The sequence below is a fragment of the Falco punctatus genome, assembly GCF_963210335.1.
Source record: "Falco punctatus genome assembly, chromosome: Z".
Taxonomy (NCBI): domain Eukaryota; kingdom Metazoa; phylum Chordata; class Aves; order Falconiformes; family Falconidae; genus Falco; species Falco punctatus.
Window position 1 is genome coordinate 56,942,058 of NC_137586.1, and position 23,267 is coordinate 56,965,324.

The 23,267-nt window shown below is 39.7% G+C and overlaps 1 long non-coding RNA gene across 1 annotated transcript; it reads left to right on the forward strand.

Moving 5' to 3' along the window:
• The first annotated feature begins 20,175 nt into the window (after positions 1-20,175).
• Positions 20,176-22,807, forward strand: LOC308056689. Its single transcript, XR_013924926.1, has 2 exons — positions 20,176-22,039; positions 22,087-22,807. It is a non-coding gene; the product is annotated as an uncharacterized lncRNA (long non-coding RNA).
• Positions 22,808-23,267: the final 460 nt, after the last annotated feature.

A 23,267-nucleotide genomic window follows, 5' to 3' on the forward strand; every position in this document is an offset into this window, starting at 1 on the left:
TCCATTAAGCACAAAATGAGGTAAGAAATAATTCTGCTAAAACCGAGCCACTAATATTAGATATCCAGATATCCACTAATTCTGGTGAAGCTTGAGTTTCAATTCAATACTCACTATGCAGTATTAATCTCTATAGTACTGACTATTTGTAAGACGAAAGTCATCTTCCTGCAAGAATTGTGATAAACAACATCTGGTCCAATTCCACTTGTAGTTGCAGATGAACTGGTTTGAATCTGTAATGGACAGAAATGTTATACAGTAGCAGGGTAAGTGCTTGTAGTCTTTCTTCAAAATGCCAAAGATGAGAAGGAAAGTGGCATAAGCATAAATGTCTAAAAGAACCTCTTGTACTGTTATTATCCACAATGATACATCCTATGTACCTATTACCTTAGGGTCTCTAGGGTTGTTATACAAGTGACTTCAAAAAATCTAGTCAAGTCTTTATACAGATTCATAAAAATTCTAGGAAAATTCAGAAACGGATCCACAATGTGAAGTGCAGTCCTCTAAATACCATCAATTATCGCCAACTGTATTAGTTGTTCTTGCCCTGTGGAGATATGTCCACTAGGAACTAAATTGATATCAGAACCTTATTGTCTATATAGGTCAATAATCAGACACATAGATTATCTTTATTCACTCCAAACTTGTGCTAGATTCAGGCCAGTAACTCAGAAATAAAAGACTTTGTGTCCTATTATTAATTTCCTGAAGCCATGTAATCACTCAGAACTGGTAAGCATAAGAGTAATTAAGAGTCCCTCACACATGATGGTTTTGAGTGTCTCTGTGCTGTAAGCAAAATTTCATGTCAATTTACTATTTGAACCATATCACAACAGAGTATAAGCCCATCAAGGATTTTAATTATTGTAGGAAGGGGGGAAATTCTGTTATCACTTAGGCATGCTGCAAAAGGTTCTAAAATATTCAAAACTGCTGCCTCACATTTATGGACGTATTAGTCCATTTTCCTTGTCAGTTCTGTGTGCCTGCCTTTGAATGATACGGGATTTCTGTATTTTGAATTCCAAAGGTGTCAGTGCTGTGCAAATAGCTGAACAGGTTACACGAGTTGTATAATTATTGAAAAATATAAGTGTGAGAGAAAAAATAAAGGCAATAACAACATGGAAGACCATCAGAGGTATAAACCAACCAGTTTAAAACAGGCTTGCCATTGGAAAAACTCTTCAGATTGTGTTGTTCAGTTCTGCTGTGGCAGTTTTACTGCAATCTGAAAGATCTAGAAGAATATTAATATGGAAAAAAGTTCAGCGGCCACAGGGTAAGAATACATTTGAAACAAAGTAATGCAATTACTGTGTAAAAGGGTCCATTTTCTTACCCTTAAAAAGCCAATAAAATAAAACAATTACTGCTTTATTATTACTTCAAAAGTATGTAGTTACTTCTGCCCTATATATTGTTCAAAGGAAGCTTTGCATGTAGAAGGAACAAAGCACTTCACATTAAAGCTAAACATCTGCAGGTATGTGCTCAGATTTAAACTTAAAAATCTATTCATAAGATTCACTACACTTTTCCCTGAGAAAATATTTCAAATTATATCCTCTAATCCTGTAATTTATTTTGTATAATACAGTGTTTTAGCCATATAGTGCATATTAACTACAAATATTTTGAAAAAAATTTAGAGTTTTCTTTCTAAGCCTTTTCTCCCAGATTGGAAATATAAAGGACAGGAATTGGAGGTGACACACTATTTAGTTAGATAGTGAGTTTTTCAAAACATGGGGCACTTGGATCCGAAGTTTTCAGGCTTTACCCTATTTTTTGAGCAATTTAATATCATGGGTTCTTCCCTAGAAAATAACTGTGTGATTATTTATAAAGACCATGTTTAAATGTCATGCTGCGCCATGCTGAACTCCCAGCTGTTTTAAAGAACACTTTATAGACTTCACATGTTTGTGATGGCTTTTTGTTATAGAATGAGCTAATGAAACATGACTAAAGAGGAAGCAAGCAGGAAAGGAAGAAAAACAAGCAAACAAACAAACACTAGTCACATGAACAAACAAACACTGTGTAAAGAAGAAACACTTCAGAGCTAGTTCTTTCTACACAGCTGTTAATGTTGAGAAGAAAAAGACTACCGGCATCCTCAAGTATCAGAGAACAGCAAGGCTGCAGGCTGGTCAGGAGGAGAGAGGAAAGGCTTTAAAGGGGTCAGAGACTGCCTAGAAATTGCAAGCTGGGGTAATGTGAACAAAGCCAGAAAAAAGGTGTAAAGAAGGTTGCAAGGAAAAGACTGTCTTTTAGCCACAAGCAAGGGTAAACTAAATCATGAGGGATATTGAAATCAAAATTTTTGACAAGGCAGTTTCAGGAGAAATGAAGATGTAGGCATGCAGGTTTCTTACTTTCACCTTCTGCTTGTACGTTTTACACCTTTACAGTTGTATGTCAAAGGCCTTGAGGATGCTCATGGCCAGACTTATACAGCTCCACTTCCTATCAGTAGGTTCACTCCTTTTATCCTTATGAGGGATGCACTCCTCCTGTTTGAACTAACCCAACTTTGGTCCAGGCAGATGCTCAGGAAGTAGGCCTGACCTAATTTAAAACTATTGTGTAAAGCTGACAGTGAGAGCACGACACCAAAAACCCAGTTTGGCTGGACACTGGGCTGATAAGTGGCCAAAACATCATGAACACAGTGGAAAGTCTGGTTACAAATCAACCCCTTTGCACTTTGAGTATCTGCAGCCATCAGCATCTGTTGAGCTCTCCCTCCGTATAAGTTGGCTGAGCAGCAGTGATCTACCCTTGAGTAAGGATACCTCTCAAGGTTACCCCTCAAGGCTGTGAGATCCCTTACCTGACGTCAGACATTGATGTGTTGGTAAGTGACGTTTTTTGCATGGATGTAACATTTAAGATACATATATTAAGCTTATGTGGTAAAGTTTGAATCCCATACTATCTTTGTGGAGTATTGACTACCAATCCATCTGTATTATCAAATATTTTACATACCTAAACTTGCTATTAGAACTCAATAACTACTAGATCAGATCTGTCTGAGTGATCTCTGACTCTCCTATGATGACCTTACAAAGTAATCACCAAAAGGATGAGCGTGCAATAACTGGATATGTTAGAAGGACTTCCGGAGTGTGATGTAGTGAACATTTAAATATGCAGATGTCTCCTATGACGACCTTACAAAGTAATCACCAAAAGGATGAGCCTGCAATAGCTGGATATGTTAGAAGGACTTCCGGAGTGTGATGTAGTGAACATTTAGATACGCAGATGTAGGAAAACCCAATAGAACTACACACACACCTTTCACAATTTTCAGAAAGAATGTAAATACATGAAGGGGCCAGACAACTGCTGTACTGCTTTCATAGCCTGGCTATGTCCAGTCTAAAAGAAAATTACTGTTCTTGTTCATTCCACTTTAGATCAAGTCCTGTCTACTTTCTTGTCCAGGTCTTTCAAGGACTCAACTTGTATGGCTGATGCTACGTAGTAGTATGAGAAGGAAAACAATAGAAAAGCTATTATAGGGATATCAAAATATTTCACTTACAACTAAAATAATCCAAGAAAAACAATTACTATAATTGCTAGCTATCCCTGCCCATTCCTCTGCTCTTGGATTTACTGCTACTTCAAGAACAGAAAGCTGCACAATTGCCAGCATGCATCAGTCCCTCAAAAGCAGGGTTCTGCTTTAAAGAAAGAGGTCCTTTGGAAACCTTCCTGAATGATTGGCCTCACCAGCACAATAAACCCTATCCTCTGTCACAGTTAAAGGTCTTATTAGACTCACTTTGCTAGACCTTATGGAGACCATATTTGCAGAGTGTTAGGATGAATATACAGTGATGTCAGAGGGATCAGAGTAGTCTGAATTTCTTTATAGAGACTGATGCTAGAGTATAAACCCAAGAACAAGAAGTATAAAATCTTGTTTTTATATCATTTATGTTTCTTTTTAACACATGCTACTTCAGACATAAAATCTTCAGAACAAGACACAGTATTTGTCTGTTTTCAGTCAAAGAAGCTAAGATGGTACTTGAGAAAAGTTTGACTCAAACTTAAGTACAGAAATAATACTAGAATTATATGAATATCTAGTTACTATTCTTGGCAGCTTCTTACATTATTCTTGTCGGTTAGCCTTTGGAAGCAGCAGAAAATAGGAACACCAAGAGAAAGCAAGCTTGTGGGCTGAGATAAAGACAGGGAGTTTATTTACCAACTAGCATCATGCACAAAACACACTTGATTTGGGGAAATTAACTTCAATTGTTATTAATTAATTTAAATTGATTCAGTTAACAAGAAAGAAAAAAAATCAACAAACCTTAATACACTGTTCTGTGCTTTCCCAGGCTCAACTTCACTCTTCTACACTCTCAAGTGGTGTGGGGAGTGTAGGCTGTAGTTAGTAAGCAGCAGTTGCTCTCTGCTGCTGCTTCCTTCTCACAGTTTTCATTTCCTCTGGTGTTGGCTCTCCACTGGCCATGGGTCCTTCAGGAATATCCCTTTCTCCTGGCATAGGGTCCTCCACGGTCTGCAATGTGGGTAATTGCTCTATCATGGAGCATCTCCTCCTATGACCCTGGTGTCCCAGAAGACTGCTGTTTCTTTTTCCTTCCTCCTCTGCCTGTCCAACATTTCTTCCCTTCTTTTAAATACTCTTTCCTAGAGGCACCACTGTCTTGGCTGAGGGCTCAGCTGTGCCCTGCGGTGGGTCTGTTGGAGCCAGCTGGATCCAGCTGTGTCTGCCACCATATAGCCCTGGTCTCTCCTCACAGAGGCTGCCCCTGCAGACCCCCACTGCCAGTACCTGGGCATCTGCACCTTACACAGTTATGAAGCACGGATGCTTTGGAACTAATGGCAGGGTTCCTTTCCTGAGTTTTTCCTATGAAATTCTGTTAGCATCCCACAGTAACCAGTATTTCTGACTTGACCGCAAATAAGCGTAAATAAAAACATGCTGCAGTATAGATTAACTGCTGAAATTTTATGGAGATCAACAAGTAAAATGTCATTGGACCCTGATTTGAAACGACCCTGTGGGAGTTTGTCAGGGTTGTAAGAGGCAAAACCCCTATCAATTGGTGGCATTTTGAAATTACGGGCTCTTTCCAACAGGACAAGGAAGTGTAGATCTTAATCATCTTTATCTTGGAATGTTAACACAATGCTTAAAGAACTCACCCAATCTGCCTCACCTTAAAACTTTTTACCTTTATGGATCTAAAACCCTCATAGAGGAAAAAAAACTTTGTTTTTTCTTAACCTTCTCAAGGAGAACTAAAGACTTACAGGCATAACTTATTGATTTAATCCTCCTTTAAAATGGAAAAATACTCTATACTGTAGCAGCATCTTGATTACTTATTTGTCTTGGGGAAAAAATAAGCCTAAAAATGTCCTCCCTTCCCTTATGTCATCCCAAATTACTATATCAATCGCAGTTAAGCATAGATTCTTACTTGGAAGAGATCTGAAGTAGCCCAGTGAGAGAGGCAGCCATGCTCTCTTGAGAAGATACCTACAGTATTTGAGCCAGTTAGAAAGAGTAAAATACCTAAAGTGTGCTGGGGGGAATCTATGACATTAAGACCACATCAGAACCTCTGTTATATGTGTGAAAACTTGTTCTCTAGAGCAGTACTTGTTCTTGTAACGCTTGTCTCTTCCTCAGCTGTGTAATTCACTGAGCAGTGCTGAGAGAAATCCCAGAGGGGACGGCAATTCTTGTTCTGCTAGCTGGCTAAGTTGCCTTTAGTTTATTTGCAGCTACTGGATGTTGGAGAACAAGGGTAAACACTGATGCTAACAACTACAGAAGAGGACCCTGGCTACTACAAGAACTGCCACCTTTACTAAAATCTGCTAGATCACCCGTAAGAGTAATGTTATTAATTATTGCTTTCAGAGCAACAGAGTTTTCAAATGACAAGTTCCATGATGGTACAGGTAATTCAAGCAGAAATAAAAGACAGTATGTGCCCAAAAGAATCTACAGAATAAGTAAACGAGAGAGAAAATGTCCTCTAATCTGTTGTGCTCATCAATGGAAACTAGAAGATTTCTTGCAAATTAAAATAAAAGTGAAAATAAAGTATATAAGAAAGAATTAATAATTCCCTGACTATTCATATTTTAAAAAAATATTTTTAAACAGAACCTCGAAAATGTTACATTATTCTCCTCTCTCCCCAGGCTCCTTTGAAACTGTAACACAAGCTCTCCTACAGTTCCACAGGGTGGAAATCTAGCAGTCATGGTCATGACCTATGAGGGTTACCTGACCTGCGGGTATGTAAAGATCATGACTGTGGGCTTCTCAGCATTCTGCAATACACAAGGACATGGACGTCTGGGTTTCTGAGAAATTTGTTATTACAAGTCAATAAAAAAACAATTATTAGTAAGAAGAAATATGTGAACATATATATATACCACAATGCACTACAAAATTACATCTGGGAAAGCAAGTCTGTAAGTGTACATATGTTACAAGAGTAAAGCAAGTATATGTACCTTGTAAGTTACTGCAGAATTCCAACCAGTGAAGCAAGTGTACACTTACCAACCTTCACGTGTGCATGCACCTATAAATGTTTCATGTGATGATGAGATGTCACTGGTACAACACTCACCAAATCACACCCAGGACTGGGGCTAATAGATGACTAAAGAAATTTTACTTCAAAGATGATCAACATCACAGGGGCTAGTCCCATCCAGACCCAGTAAGGGTCCAGTCTGTCCATGCAGAGACTCTCTTTGTCCTGGTTTCAGCTGGGATAGAGTTAATTTTCTTCTCAGTAGCTGGTGCAGTGCTGTGTTTTGGATTTGGTGTGACATCAGTGCTGAGACACACTGATGGTTTTGGTTGTTGCTGCGTGATGTTTATTACCCAGACAAGGACTTTTCGGTTTCTTGGGCCCTGCCAGCGAGAGGGCTGGAGGGGCACAGGGAGCTGGGAGAGGACACAGCCAGGACAGCTGGCCTGAACTGGCCAAGGAGGTATTCCATACCATATGACGTTACGCTGAGTATATAAGCTGGGGGAAGAACAAGGAAGGGGCCATCTGGTGTTATGGCATTTGTCTACCCAAGTAACTGTTACTTGTCTACCCAAGTAACTGTTACACACAATGGAGCTCTGGTGTCCTGGGGATGGCTGAACACCTGCCTGGCCATGGGAAGTGGTGAATGAATTCCTTGTTTTGCTTTGCTAGCATGGCATGTGGAGTTTTTTTGCTTTACCTGTTAAATTGTTCTTATTACAACCTTTGAGTTTTACATGCCCTTCCAATTCTCCTCCCCACTCCTCCATGTGAGGGGGAGTGAGCAAGAGGCTGCGTGGTGCTTGGTTGCTGCACAGGGTTAAATCACGAAGATCCAAAAGGACTTGAGGAGAAAGCTTATTTTGGATAGGTAGCAAGTTACTTTTTGTAACTTCTTAGTGTAGATACATAGGCGGTCATAAGAACGTCAGTTTGTTATCACAGTTTCTTTGTCCTGCACCCATCAAGCTTTGTTTGTCCTACCAACTACTCCCCATCAAGGAGATTTCATCTGACCTGAGATTTCATCAGAGATGTCTGAGGATTCCTGCAAAGGAGATACCTTTGTCAGCATGATTAGGAGGTCCCCTCTGTGGTGGCCCCATCAAATTCACAGAAGGTGAAGTGTTAAAAACAGTGTAAGTATAGAAACCCAAATATCACTTCCCATTTGCTCAAAAATGAAGCAGTGTCAAAGCAACCATTTGCTTAGCTAGAAGAATCAGAAGACACTGGTCACAAAAAACCCTAACCAACCAACAAAACAAAAAAGACAGGGAATGAATAGAGCTGTTGATCATTCAGTAACTTAATTGAACAACCATTTCAATCATGCAAATTATCAGCTTGGTATTATCAAGGGAAAAAAACCCCAAAAACTAATCAAAAAACTTTAAAGAATTGTAAAAAAGTATGTGTCACACTTGCCTGTGAGACACAAACCGTAACCCTAACATGTATGTGTTGGGGTGTGCAGGACCTAAACACTGCACATGCTTGGAAATGTTTCCTCCCCAGGCGCAGGACTTTGCACTTCCCTTTGTTGAACTCTGTGGGGTTCTTGTCAGGCAATTTATTTCTCAGCCTCTCAAGGTCCCTTGACGTGCGGAATTAGACTCTATAACTCGAAAGTTATAAAGTAGGTATGTTTATTGCGCGCAGATGCACGGGGGATCGCTCCTCCACAAGCGTGCATGCCCGAAGTGACGAACCATCTCACATTTATACAATAAAACAAATGAATATTCAATTAACGCCTATACATATTCGTTACCTAAACCGGCTTACTCTCGCTTCGTATGTTAATTAGCTTATCAGTCCTTTGCCTGGAATGTGGTGGCCTTGCAGGTTTGTAGGTGATTCATGTTCTTGTGACCACCCATGACCATCCTATCTTCTCCAGCAAGGAGCAGTGATTCATGTCCTTGTGACCATCCGATCTTCTCCAGCGAGGAGACTTAGCACTCCCTCCCTCTAGATAGCATTGGAATATCTCTCATCCTTTTCTCATTCTTTTTTAAATAGCCACTTTGTTAGAGGAAGAAGGGCAGGCGTCTCCTCAAAACTGTAGTCGTTTCCTCAAAGCTGTGTGCCTATGTGACCAGACACCGCACCCATGACCAGTCACCATACCCACATTCCTTGAGCAGACATATGCAATCACAGTCGATGTCCATTGTCCCCATTTCACACTATTTCTCCATATCAGTACCACTATACGACCACTCCTTAAATAAGTCCACTTACTTATTTTTATTTTATCATTTATGTCCTGAATTACCTTTAAGTTTTCTTTAGAATAGTTTGGCTCCTGATCTGTACTTACAGTTTGGATTTTATCTTCTGGTATTAAGGAACAATTCCTCCTTTCCTACCTCCTCTGTTACTTGTCTGGCCTCATGGTCGGCCAGGCGGTTTCCAATTTCCAAATCAGTGCCTCAACGGGCCATCTTATGTTCTTTCTTCCTGGATGGCCCTCTTATAACAGCGGGGGCCATTCCTCACATCAAGGTCTGGCATGGCATATGTCCCCACCACTCAACGCCTACTGGGTTGCAGCCAACAGCAGAGCTCAAGATTCTTCTTGGTGGCAAACACAGAGGCCAACCCAGTCTTGCCCTTGACTATGGTAGGAGGCACCTGACCAACCTTATTCCTTGTACTTCGTTGTCAATGCAGAGTTTCATCTGCACATCCCATAACAAGTCACTGTCATGGCAAAACACACAGATTTACATTAGAACTACTACAGAGTGTATTTTATTTCAGTTTTTCTGCCAATATCCTCCACAGCCTTGCTGACCAAGGGATATTGTTTTTATCTGAACTGAGCAAGCCTCCCCCTTATCATTTTTACTGTAACAGGTAAAGCATTTTTCACCTTTCCTGGAATTTATTTTCAGATACACCTGGTTAAAAATTTCTTTTACTTCAGGGAGGTCCTCTTTTCCTCTTTTCTGTTGAATTAAATATAAGCTCAATATTTCAATTACTTGATCATTTTTAACTTTTAGTTTCATTTCCCCTTCTTTAAACGTCTAGATGTTCTAATAAATCTCATCCCAACAAAGATTTTGGTGAATTTGGCATTCTTATTTGTTTTCTTAGTTTGTACTTTAAAAGTTTCAGGATGTTTTCCTGGTGGCCGGCAGCTCCCACAACTGTAACAAATTATTTATTTTTTTTTTACTGAAGTTTAACAAATAAGTTGTTTTTGTATTCACTAAAATTCCTCCTCATTTTGCCTAGTCCCTACTTCACCAGAACCCCTAGAAGGTTCTTTAGCTTAGGGCGATCTCGCTTCCAGTGTCCACTTTCCCTACAATATGCACAGTGATCCGATCCCATAGGAGAGGGGTTCACTCTTTCACTTCTGCCTGACATTCCTCCTGTCTCCGTCAGTTTAGCACGACCCAGCTCTTCTTCTCTTACCTTCTGTACACGTTCCCTGTTCCTTCTATCAACTTTTCTATATCACGCTTACCTAGTAACTCGAACCTTTATCTAGTCCTATTAGATCATCCTGACAAATCTTTCATAACCAACTTTCAAACATCTAAATTTCCCATCAAAGATTCACCTTTATTCTCCTCAGACCCGCTGCCTGCCCTAAAGGGGCCATTACCAGTCCTGTTGTACTGCAAATGCTGCAGCACTTGGGGTGACATTGTCAGGTCCTTCTTCTCAATTGTCAGCAACAGCAACCCCTCCTCCTTACCAGCAGAAGGGTTCGGGGCAGGAGATGCTCTTCCTGCTCTGCAGGTTACACAAGCCTGCCTATGCTACAGCACTTCTGTTTTAACTCTTTCTTACCCTGAATGCAAATCTGCTCCTTGTTGCTTTAAGTCTATGTTCTTACATATGCCTTTGCAGGCAAACAGAAAACATCCTGCCATGCATCCCAGCATGATTCAGTCGCACCTTCGAGGTGGTACGGGAGTTTGTACAAACTCACCCCAATACTTTAACACTTTCACAAGGTCTTTGATTCTCCACACCCCCCGCCGTCCCCCCGCCTCAGGTTTTACATACATTAGTACAAGTTTTTATCTTACAACGTGTTTCATTCTTGTTGCTCCACAGAAGGAACCACAACCCGAGATTTTTAACACAAAAATTTCAACAAGAACATCTTTCTAGTTTAGGTCTCAGGTTTTTTTCCTATCCTTTTCTAGAGCCATAATCAAAGATCAGGTGATGTTAATCCCGCACTCTTTCTGGTGCTAGTACCATAGGATCCCAAGGGGGTACTAATCCACAGTCCTTTTGTCACTCAGGTTTGTCCTGGAGGACGAAGAACATGTCTGCATATGATACTTCGTCCCATTTTACTTCTCTTCTCAGAAAAAACATTAATTGCAGGAGAGTATTATAATCTAACGTTCCTCCCTCCTGAGACCATTTCGCATCACTCCACAATTTATACAAAGGCCACCACTGATTACAATATTTAATCAATTTCCTTCTATTTTTGGTGCCACCCTGTCCTACGGTATTCCTCCAATGTTTTAATACACAACCCAAGGGCGATTTTCACAGGGCTTACTTCTTCCATTTCCCATTTCGCAATTTTAATTACTTTGGTTTTCTCCGGCCGCCTTAGCCACCCAAGGTCGGAAACGCGGATAGAGCTCCTTACTCGTTTTGCACTCAAACGTGTGTCTCAAGCACTCTTGCACTCACACTCAGTCAAAATAATTAAGCTATACATGGAAAATCAAAATGCGCATCTCAATCACACCATTCACACTCTCCGGGCAGCCCTCAGTCACACAAGCAGTATGTTATACGGTACCGTGCACTTATGTACAACTTTTAGGAACACTGACAGTTCACGAAGTATGCGTTTCAATGAACAATTGCCAAAAAACAAACAACAAACAAAACCCGAAATTTTTCCTGGTCTTAAGCAGAGTGTTAAGTTTTCCGCTATTTGCCTAGAATTACCAGAATATTATTATTTTTCAACATACATTTCATAACTCCAAGTTTTGAACATGTAACAAGACAACACATAGAACAAACAAGACACAGAGCGCTATTTCAGGTGTTACATTCTAGGAATTCCCCAATTCTTAAGACAACCTAAAGGAAGTTTTTAGCTTCCCCCTTTTTTCTTTTTTTTTTTTTTTTTTCTTATTTTTTTCTTTTCTTATTTTTTTTCTTTTTCTTTTTTTTTTTTTTTTTCCTACACAAAAGTTTCCCTTTTACTTTTGCTATGAGGTCCCTCTTGTTACTGTGAGATTCCGCCTTATTCTCTCCTGCCCCCCGCTTTCCGTCACGAGGCCTCCGGGCTTTTAGGAATGGCAGTAACCTCGGGTTTGCTCGATCTGCCCTCAAGATCGCTAGCGGCCACCCCTTGGTCAGCAAACCCCCTCCCAAGGTACCTTTCCTCCTGGGGACTACGCTGCGCGCCGGACATCTCCGTGCGTCTCACCAGCCGCCCCGTTACTAAACATACCATTTTATCCGTGGATCCAGGGGTTTCTCTTCTGCTCCCGGGTGAACAGCTGAGAAGAGGAGGCTCCTCCGAGGAAATCTCCTGGGGCGCGCCTAGGAGCGTCCGCTCCGCAGCTGGTCCCTCGGCCGAGCAGAAATCCTCCTGCCTGGCTCGCCAAACTGATGTGCGGAATTAGACTCTATAACTCGAAAGTTATAAAGTAGGTATGTTTATTGCGTGCAGATGCACGGGGGATCGGTCCTCCACAAGCGTGCATGCCCGAAGTGACGAACCATCTCACATTTATACAATAAAACAAATGAATATTCAATTAACACCTATACATGTTCGTTACCTGAACCCGCTTACTCTCGCTTCGTATGTTAATTAGCTTATCAGTCCTTTGCCTGGAATGTGGTGGCCTTGCAGGTTTGTAGGTGATTCATGTCCTTGTGACCATCTGAACTTCTCCCTGTGATTCATGTCCTTGTGAACATCTGAACTAAGCAAGGAGACTTAGCACTCCCTTCCTCTAGATAACATTGGAATGTCTCTCATCCTTTTCTCATCCTTTTTATAAATAGGCCCTTTGTTAGAGGAAGAAGGGCAGGTGTCTCCTCAAAGCTGTGTGACTATGTGACCATACACCACACCCATGACCAGTCACCGTACCCACATTCCTTGAGCAGACATATACAATCACGATCGATGTCCATTGTCCCCATTTCACACTATTTCTCCATATCACCCTCTGGATGGGAATGCAACCATGTATCAACCTGATATATGTACCTGAAACATCATCATGTTTCAAGTATATCAGCCACTCCTCCCATTTCTGAGTCATCAGCAAACTTGCTAAGGGTATGTACTGGCTGTCCAGAGAGTGTTCAGTCAAACTCACTGTCACAAATATTTGTCAGGATTTTGTGGGATACAGTGTTGAAAGCCTCACTGAAGTAAATGTAGACAATATCCACTCTTCTCGCACTGTCTACAAAACCATTCATTTAATCATAGAAGGGTATTAGGTTTGTGAAGGGTGACTTCCCCTTAGGTCTTTCTTGAGTGAGAATATGTGCCTGAATGGACATAGAGTTTTTCCAAGCAGAGAAGAAGCCAGTGGTGGACGTAACACTTTTGATTTTACTTTTGGCAAAAAGGCAAGGTGTCAATTAGAAATTTTATCTTCTAGGATTTTTTATTTGAAACTCCTTCACTTTCACTTCAGTTCCTTAATGTCTGGTCATCAGGATGTGCTCCCTGCACACATTATGCATATCTGTGGATTTTCAGACTGTTTCTGTAGGTCATGTTTGGTGTTCCTCAGAAGAAGTATATCATGGAAAATAATGTTTGTTTTAGGAAGAGAGAAGAGCTGGAATGTGATTTATAAAAGTCCTACTAAGATACTATTTTGAGTTTCCAGAAAGTAAAATTTTCAAATTTAAAGCAAAAGCTTTCATTTTTTTAATTTCTCCTTTTTTGTTTCTTTTGCTATTCTTTGTGGGAAAAAAAAAAAAGTCAGTGTTTTACGTGGAAAATCTGTACTTTCTGTAAATTTTTTTTTACAAAGTTGAGGTTTTTCTACAAGAAGGCCTTAAAAAGAGTCAAATAAAACACACCGATTGATTTACTCTAGCATTAAGATACTCATTAGGTTCTTAGAAGCTAAATATTAGTGAGCTATTCAACACACATGCTGATTTATACAATATATTAAGTTGTTTAACACTTATACACCAGTGTGATTATACTATGAACCAGAATGTTAGTGTGATAAATGCAGTCATGATTCATGTCAAAAATAGAATGTACTGTGATAAGTGTAATTGTTGTACCCTGTGTAAATCTGGGACCTGTATAGCAGTTGTGGTGAGTGGGCGAGTGTGGTTCTCCTTTGAGACAGCGTGATGGCTTCCCTTTCCCCTCAGGCAATCGCTGCTTGGAAAAGCCCACCAGAGGAGATAAAGAAAGCGAAATCACACCAGGGAAGGCCCGCCGGCCCTGGCCGCAGAAGGAGACAAAGACCTTGAGATTTGAAAAAGCGCCAAAGGAGAGCCAGTAGGAGGAGAAGGCGTACCCTGACGGCCCAGTGGGGAAAGGGCAGGACGGACAGCCGGCGAGAGGAGACTGGTCAAGATACGGGCATAAAAGACGCTGCTTTTAGGACTCAGGGGTGCCTGTGGTGGAACTAATTGAGTTCTCCGCGCACCCAGCGCTGTTTTTGCTTATTGTTTCTCAACCTAAATTGATTGAACCCAAAATAAAATTGTTTAAATTGTTATCGTTTATAACATTAGGAACAAGAATGACCAGATTAAAAAAGCTATTATGGTGTACCGGATATTTTTACATTACTATGTAAATAGTTATCTAGATAGAAGTACTGTTTTTTTGTATTTTGAACATTACTGTTTTACCACATTAAAACACAGCTATGTTGTGATTTAGATCTGATTGCAATTATGGGACTATTGATGTACACTCTCATCTGGTATATATTGGCAGGCCACTGCAGAATCTGGATTGTATCTCAGATAATTTCACAGCAGGTATATTAGAATTAATACTGTCCTCCTCAACTGCAGTTAACCCATGTGTATAACCACACTTTAATTTAATTTATTCACTTTGCTCAGAATATACTTGTCATTGATTACTGAATATCTTTTGTCATTACTACCTCAATAGTTTTCAAAATGTCATTCTGAAATAATAACTTTTTGTCTCATTTTCTAATCTCACTTTCTGTAAGTTGCCTTTCTTTCATCATCTACACTTATTTCACTCTTCTGATTGCATTGTTTCATCATTGTCACCAAGCAGGTTTCCCTTACTTATCAACCCCTTTTTCTTCATCTCAGCTCAATAGGTTTATGCATTACAAAATCTAGATGCCAGTATAAAAGTTTTCTTTTACCTCCATAATTCTGCAGGAACAGCTTGATCATGAATCACACTCACCAGTGTCACACAGAAATGGCAATATCAGTGAAGGACAGAGTGTTGCATTGCTAGAATTTGAGTCAGTCAAAATACATTAGCTCTTTTTTAGGAGAAAGGTCCAGTTTGTGGGAATATTCTATTTGCAAATACCTTAGCTTTGGAGCTGACTACCAAAGTACCCATTGTGTCCTGTAATTTAAAGGAATGCAGATCACAATAAACACCATCTCTATATCTGGATAGCTAGGGAGGCTTTCTGGCAGAGACTGTAAGGTTTTAGAAAAATTTTCAATCATTTAGTTACCATATATGGCTTTTGGGATCCAAAAGACTTCAGACTGCTGTATTTTTTAAGTCTGTAAACCAGCAACAGCTAAATATTTCAAATTACTAGGTCAGTGTGAATATGAAATAAATAGTTAAACAAAATAAATCCTTCTTGAAACTACTGTTAGAAAGGAAATAATTGCACTACACACTAAACAGAGTAATGGAAATTATCTGTCTTATTTTTCTTCATGGCATCAAGTGTATTTGTGATACCAAAAAATTTGATACTGGACAGAAAATATTTAATATTAATCAGAGAAAAGAATGTTTGTGATGAAACAAACAAATGACTGAGATGGCTGAGTCACACCAACAGTAGACAATTCCTGTCTAAACCAGCTGAACAGTATATTACTTGCCATTTGGTGATGAAAAAAATATCATGACTTTACTAAACTCAAAGGGAAAATTATGGATATTCAAGTGTGAACAGTGCAAAGGGCTACCAAGAGCTGGGATTACAGGAAATTTTATGAAGGGCAGAAAACACATTAGTATGAAAATATGATGTGGCTTCAGGACTGCCTTTTCCCTTCCCCACCTCTATTCTGACATTTCTTCTAGACTTTCTTACATGAGAGAAAGACATAGTCATTGGCCCATTCTAGCATATAGCATTTTAATCTGATACAAAGCTTGCCAATAATTCTGAAAGAATCTATAGCAACCTTTTTCACTGATCTTTTCTAAATCTTTTGGGTATCTGACATGTCATGTAAGTGTTGTCACATAAACACATCATGTAGAAAAAAATAATCATGAGACCAGTCTCTCATTATTTAATAGTATATCATTAGAGATACATATATATCTCCCTGAATGTTGCTTAATAAAACAGATGATTGTGTGTATCCACAGCTGGATTTGCTTTAAGCTTGCATTGTGTGTGTGGTTGCAGGTAAAGATACCAACAGTTCTGTTCTGAGTTAAAACATTTACCCAATAATGCTTTCTTTATTCTATTTTATATTATTATATATATTCTAAATATAATATTCTATATTATAAGGCAAATAGTCACAATTTTTGAGGCTGGTGTCTGTTTAGACTGAAACAACCTAAAAAAGGTATTGATTACTCTTGACTTTTAATGGGTCCCTTGGGACTTAAAATTTCCTTATTAAATAATAAATGTTGCAACATTTTATGGAAGATTGTACAAAGGAAGTGAAGACAATATATTTTCTCACTGCCAGGATCAAGGAGACTTTCAGTCTATCAGAGAAACCAATGTATTTTTGGAAGATGCAAGTAGGGAGACTTAGTAAGTGTCTATTTATGGGTGTGCACAAATCAAACCAAACAACACTATTTCTTTCCAGTTCAATTTTCCCTTTTAAAAAGTTATATTTAACATATGTGAAAAGTGCACACAGAATGTTACATTTATTCCAAATTAATGATATGCTAAAATTTCCTCTTTTGAATGGATACAAGAAATACTAGCAGTGATTTTTTTTATATAGAGTGTACATATACATTCAAGAGTACTTAAATAATCTGATTTTGAACACATTTATCAGTTTTTCTGATTTTTAGGAATGACTTTGATCTCCCTTTGTTAAAGGAGCAAGATGGCTACATGTGAAGTCTGTTAACCCCATCTCATGTGAAAATCCTACCAAACTCTAAGTAAATTGGATATTGCATATCGTGTTCACTCTTTAAGCCAAAGCCCTCCTGTTAATTTATTTCCATTATACAGAATAGCAGTCCCCACTTGCAGTATTATAAAACATCACTCACAAACACTTTTGTTATGGAGTTGGCAGACAGCATTCTTTGCAGTTCAATTATCCTGTTGATTCATTCCATTAATTATAAATTATTTGATTTGGGTGTCAAGATCTAGCAAGACTGTTCTTTTGTCAAGTTGAAACAGTGTTGCAATGAATGCTATGCATTATAATTGGGCTGGGAACCAAACTTCACCTGTAATTCTTTGCCAAAATCAGGCTGGCAGTGTTCCCTTGTAAACAAAAAGATTTTCAGTTTAGAAATTGATTGCCAGCATTTACAAGAGAGGCACAATAAATAGTACTTGGAACATGCTCATAAGCCCAATTCCAAGCATAACTCTAAGGAAGAAGGACTGAAATACACAAATAGGTATATTTATTAAATATTACCTCCAAGAAAAAAGCTATGATATGAAGAACTCTAGTTATTCAATTGCAACAAAGGTAGAGACTGCAGATGGCTGTGTTAACTTTAAAAATACAAGAATACTCATGATTCATTACTTCCTATTGGTGATAATCCCATCATAAAGGTGCAATAATTGTTCCAGTGCTGGATTATATTACAAAGGGGAAAACCTGCCAGTCAGACACAGACAAAACTGCTGCAGCTCCATGCCCCCGCCTCCAAGTGGAAGTGACGCTGAGCATGCATTCCCAGTAGGCACTTACACACATGCACACGCGTACACACATGCACACACATACACACATGCACACACACACACAAAGACACCTGTGGTGGGTTGACCTTGGCTGGCTGCCACACCCCTCCAGCCACTATCTCACTCCTTCTCAACAGGAAAGGGGGAGAAAATATGATGGAAAAAGGTTGAGTTGAGATAAGGACAGGGACACCACTGATCAACTACCATCATGGGCAAAACAGTCTCAACTTGGGGAAAATAATTTTAGCTTATTGTCAATTAAAAATAGAGTAGGTTGGTGAGAAACAAATGAAAAAGTACAAACCACCTCCTCCCCTCTTCTTCCCAGGCTCAGTTTCACTCCTTACTCTTCTACTGATGTGGGGCACAGGGGGATGAGGAACTGGGGCTGCAGTCAGTCCATAACACTGTCTCTGCTGCTCCTTTCTCCTCACAATTTTCCCCTGCTCCAGCAGGGTCCCTCCCATAAAATAAATTCCCTCAGAAATTGCTCCAGTGTTCCACAGGCTACTGTTCTTCAAGAACTGCTCCAACATGGCTTCTCTCCGTGGGGTACAGTCATAGAATCACATAATCATTTAGGCTATATAAGACCTTTGAGACCATCAAGTCCAATCGTTAACCCAGGACTGCCAAGTCCATCAAGAAACCATGTCCCTAAGGACCATGTCTATGGGTTTCTCAAACACCTCCAGGGATTGTGATTCCACTGCCTCCCTGGGCAGCCTGTTCCAATGCTTCACCACCCTTTCAATGAAGAAATTTTTCCTAATATCTAATCTAAAGCGCCTCTAGTGTAACTTGGGTCTATTTCCTCTTGTCCTGCTGTTTGTTACCTGGGAGAAGAAACCTACCCCCGCCTACTTACAGCCTCTTTTTAGATAGTTGTAGAGAGCAATAAGATCCCCCTGAGCCTTTTCCCTCAGCTGCTCCTCATAAGACTCATAAGCTCCAGCACGGGTCCCCCATGGGACAAAGTTTCGGCCAGAAAAACCTGCTGCTGCATGAAGTCCTCTCCACAGGCTGCAGCCCCTGCCAAGAGACTGCTCCTGCGTGAGGTCCCTATGGCCTGCAGTTTCCTTCACAGCATGTCCACTTGCTGTGACATGGGGTCCTCCACAGGCTGCAGTGTGGATAGCTGCTCTGGTGTGGTCCTCCAAAGGTGGCAGGGAAATACCTGCTCCACCATGATCTTCTCCATCAGTTCCAGAGCAATCTCTGTGCTGGCACCTGGAGCATCTCCTCTCACTTGTCCTCCTCTCACCTTTGTGCTCACAGGGCTGTTTCTCTCACATTTGTTATTCCTCTCTGACACTCTGCTGCAAAGTGTTTCTTGCCCTTTCTTAAATAAGCTTTCCTCAGAGGTGCTGTCACCTTGGCTGAGGGTCTGAGCTGTGCCCTGCGATGAGTCCATTGAAGCCAGCTGGACCCAGATGTGTCTGACATGGGGCAGCCCCAGACTCTTCTTGCAAAGGCCACCCCTGCAGCCCCCAGCTGCCAACGCCTGAGCACATAAACCTAATGAACACCTGAAGACCCTTAACTGACCTCACAGCTTCAGGGCATAGAAAGACTTTTGAGGCAATCTTACTATATAATGACCTTATAAACAATTATCTCTGTTGTCACACCATTTTCCTATTTTTGCAGAACGGGCAGCTAAAGCCTTGTGGTACTCCATAAGTGAAGGCAGTCTTTCCCTACTAAGCCTTTTACACTGCTCAATAACCTTGCCTCCAGCCTACAAAACACTGAAATGTAAGGAAACAGCAAAAAAGCCCAAACACGTCAATAAGCCCTGAAGGCTGGCAAACTGAATGTCTTTTTTAGTGTGCCCTCACACAGGCTGAGGATGAGGCAAAACTGTACTTTACACTGACTGAGAACCCGCCTTCCCTGTTCACAACAGCATGTATCATTTCTACCGTGTCTGCTTTGGACATGTTATATCATAAGGTCACTTTAAAAATGCAATGGAAATGGGCCACCCATGTGTAAGTAACAGTGAATCATTCTTCTGGCTTGGGGTGTGGTACTGAGAAGGACTGTGTGCCACAGAGAACATGTATATCACCAAAATCGGCAATTCCAGTTTCCAAGATGTCCCCACAAAAGTGAGCAATCTAGTTACTGTTCGTTCAGAAGGTCTGCCTTCAGTGTCAGAGAGCTGTATGGCATGAGACAAACTGTGATGTGTTTGGGAGTGTGCAATAGTAGTGCAGGTGGCGTGGCCATGCTCACAGTCATTTACTGCATGGCATTCTCTTGTGCCTTAGGTGATACCATAATTACATGCAATATATTTTATGAAACCTTGTCTGTATGTGGAAAGTATTTTTCCTGTAAGGGACATTTGGACTCACTTGTTCTGGAAATTATTTGCTTTTGTTCATCAGTCTGGTAGCCTCATCGGCTTGATATACGAAGTAGTTTTGAGGGCTTTTATTTCTACTGTAAGTCTTCCCAGTTTTCTTATATGCTCAGCCTTAGAGACCATGTACAATTATTCAACCAAGAGAATTCAGAGTCATGGACACTCTTTCATGCTTTTAGTGCTTTTTTTTGATGCTTCACACCAGATACTGGTACAGGGGGGAGATAGCTACTTAGAAGAGAAGAAACAGTATGCTAGAAGAACAACTTTGTGTCTGGGTTTCATGAAACTATTATGAAATTCTTCCCTCAGGTTTCGTAATATCTGATCACAGTGATGTTACTGAAAATCTCATTGTTCTTCACAATGAGCTTGCTTTCTCCACTGAAATGCAGACATTTCCACTGTTTTTGTTTAGCACAATCATCCTGATTTGATGAACAGCAACCAGTTTTACTTAATTTTATATTCTGCCTTCTGGTTCTGCTGTTTCTCTGCTAACACAGAGACTTTTTGAATTGCTATTAGTTGAATCATTTCATTTTATTTTTAATTTCTGATTTTCTCAGGCAATATTCCTTTACCTACAAATAATTTTCTCCATTATAGTTTGTTTATGGGCCAGATTAATACACTTGCATATAGTTGTCTGCTTTTTCATCCAGAAGAAATGTAAAATTAATCAACAGAAATGCTAAGTATTTCAGGTATACTGGTTTAATTTTAATCCCGCACGTCTTCTACTATAACATTAATAGACTAAAGATAAAACTAAAAATTAATGTTTTCAAGTGATAATTTCATCTTACAATGCAGTCTAAAACACATCCAAAAACTGGATTATAATTTTATTTGTGCTTAATATTCAGGGAAAATTCAAGTCATGTCATTTTCCTCAGAATAACTGATTATATTATTTATTTATTTAAAATTTTTGCTATTTGAAAGATAGAATTTGAGGTTTTGATTCCTGGAGAAGCTGATGGAAGGCATGCAACAACATTCATTTTCTTATGTTCTTTTATTTTGAGTATTCAGACTTTGCTTGAATTTTAGGTTGTAAGTTAGGCTATGTTTTAGGACAGAAAATGATATAACCAGTCAATTGTGTTTCTCTGTTTCCAGGCCTCTCTGGGAACATGCAATTATCATTGTTGCATTCACTAAACTGGTTTACCTGATTAACTAAATAGATGCCCTACAGGAGGACTGCAGTGGAGAACTTAGTATTTCAGTAACACTTATCTGCCACGAAGAGTAGGCTAGCACAAGGAACATGTATGACTTTATGAAGGAATTGAGTCATATTTGTAGTAGAATGTTAAAGCTGGTGAACACAGAAATCACCTAACATCTACTTCTTTCTATTTACATGTGCTTTTCAAATGTCTTCAGTTGTATTCCACATAATCACAGAGGCTGGCAGGGACCTGTGGAGATCATCTAGCCTAACCCTCTTGCTCAGGTAGTGTCTGCTGGAACAGGTTGTACTGGACTCTGTCCAGTTGAGTTTTGAACATAACCAGCTACAAAACCCCACAATATCTCTATGCAATCTGTTCCTGTATTCCACCACTTTCACAGTAATAGAAAGTACTGCTTAGATTGCACTTCCTTCATTTCAGTTTGTCGATTTCCTGTCACTGGTCACCACTGATGAGAGTCTGTCTTCTTTACACCTCCCTTCAGATACTTATAAATGTTGATTAGATCATCTCCAAAGCTTGTCTTCCCCAGGCTGAACAGTCTCAAGTCTTTCAGCTGTCCTTGTATGGCAGCTGTTCTAGTCCCTTCATAATTTTTGTGGCCCTTTTCTGGACTCACCTCCAGTATGTCCATTTCTTTTGAAACAAAGCAAGGTCTTAAAAAGATTAGTCAGGATGAGTTTGGTACAATGCTCTGGGTGATGCTCTGTTTGTGTTGAGAAAGGAATGTACTCTGAATAATTAGAAAATGTTCCACTGAGGATGTTAAAGGAATGTACTCTGAATAATAAGAAAAGTACTCTGAATAATAAAAGGTTCCATGACGATGTTAAAGTAAAGGAATGTACTCTGTATAATTAGAAAAGATAACGTGGGTACCTGAAGGAGATAAGGAGACCATGAGTCAGGAAATCATTGAACAAAGAAGTTGAAAGGTTTACTCCACCTAGATCCCACCTATTATAAATAGAATAATTAGATGTCGATGTTGAAATCAAATAAATATGTATGTAAAGATGTTGTAACCTCTCAGGAAAACTGTATAAATTACCTGACTTTTCACTGAAAACTTTGGAGCTAGTTTGTCCGGTGTGAACCAGATAGCTCCCCAAAATTGCATGAAATAAATACCTTTGCTGCTTAAAGACAAAATTCATCTCTGAGCAGTTACTCTGTGCCGTTTTGACATCACGCTTCTGTACTACGGCAGCCCAGAACTGGATACAGCACTCAAGATGGGTCTCCACAGTGATAAGCAGAGGTGAAGGATCATTTCCTATGACCTTCTGGTAATGCTGCTCTTCATGCAGCCAACAATACCATTGGCCTTTGTTGCAAGGACACATTGATGGCTTGTGTTTGCCTTGTCCATTAGGACCCCCAGATCCTTCACTCCAAAGCTGCTTTCCAGCTGGTTGGCCCCCAGCCTGTACTGGTGCATATGTTTTCCTCTCTGCACTCCATAAAAGTATTTAAAAACCAGGAAGAATAGTATTATTGCTTTCATTTTCCCTCTCAGTAACTCCCATTAATGAATGGATGGTTGCAAAGCAGAAAGCGGAGTATTGCTTTAAACCAATCAGATTATTGTCAAGAGGACATGGGGCTCATGAAGTTTGCTCCATTAATAAATGGACAGAAAAAATAAACCGAAAGCAGAGCTGACTTTGAAATATTTTCTCTGATAATAAAGTGAAAGGTATTACATCTGTGCCAGTCAACTTACTGTGCTGTGTTTATTATTCAAGAAGCATGAGCATACAGAAATTGGTCGGTTAAATATCCCCTTACCTGATGAAATCAAACAAGAAATATCTAAAAAAAAAAAAAATAGATCTGTTGAACCTTTAAAAAACTAGTGCTATCTATGCTTGCATCCTCACATAGCAAAAAAAATAGGTAACATCTGATTAAGAATGAAGCTTCAGCAGATCTATCACATAGGTGAAGTTAAACCTTTGATGAAGCTTGATACATG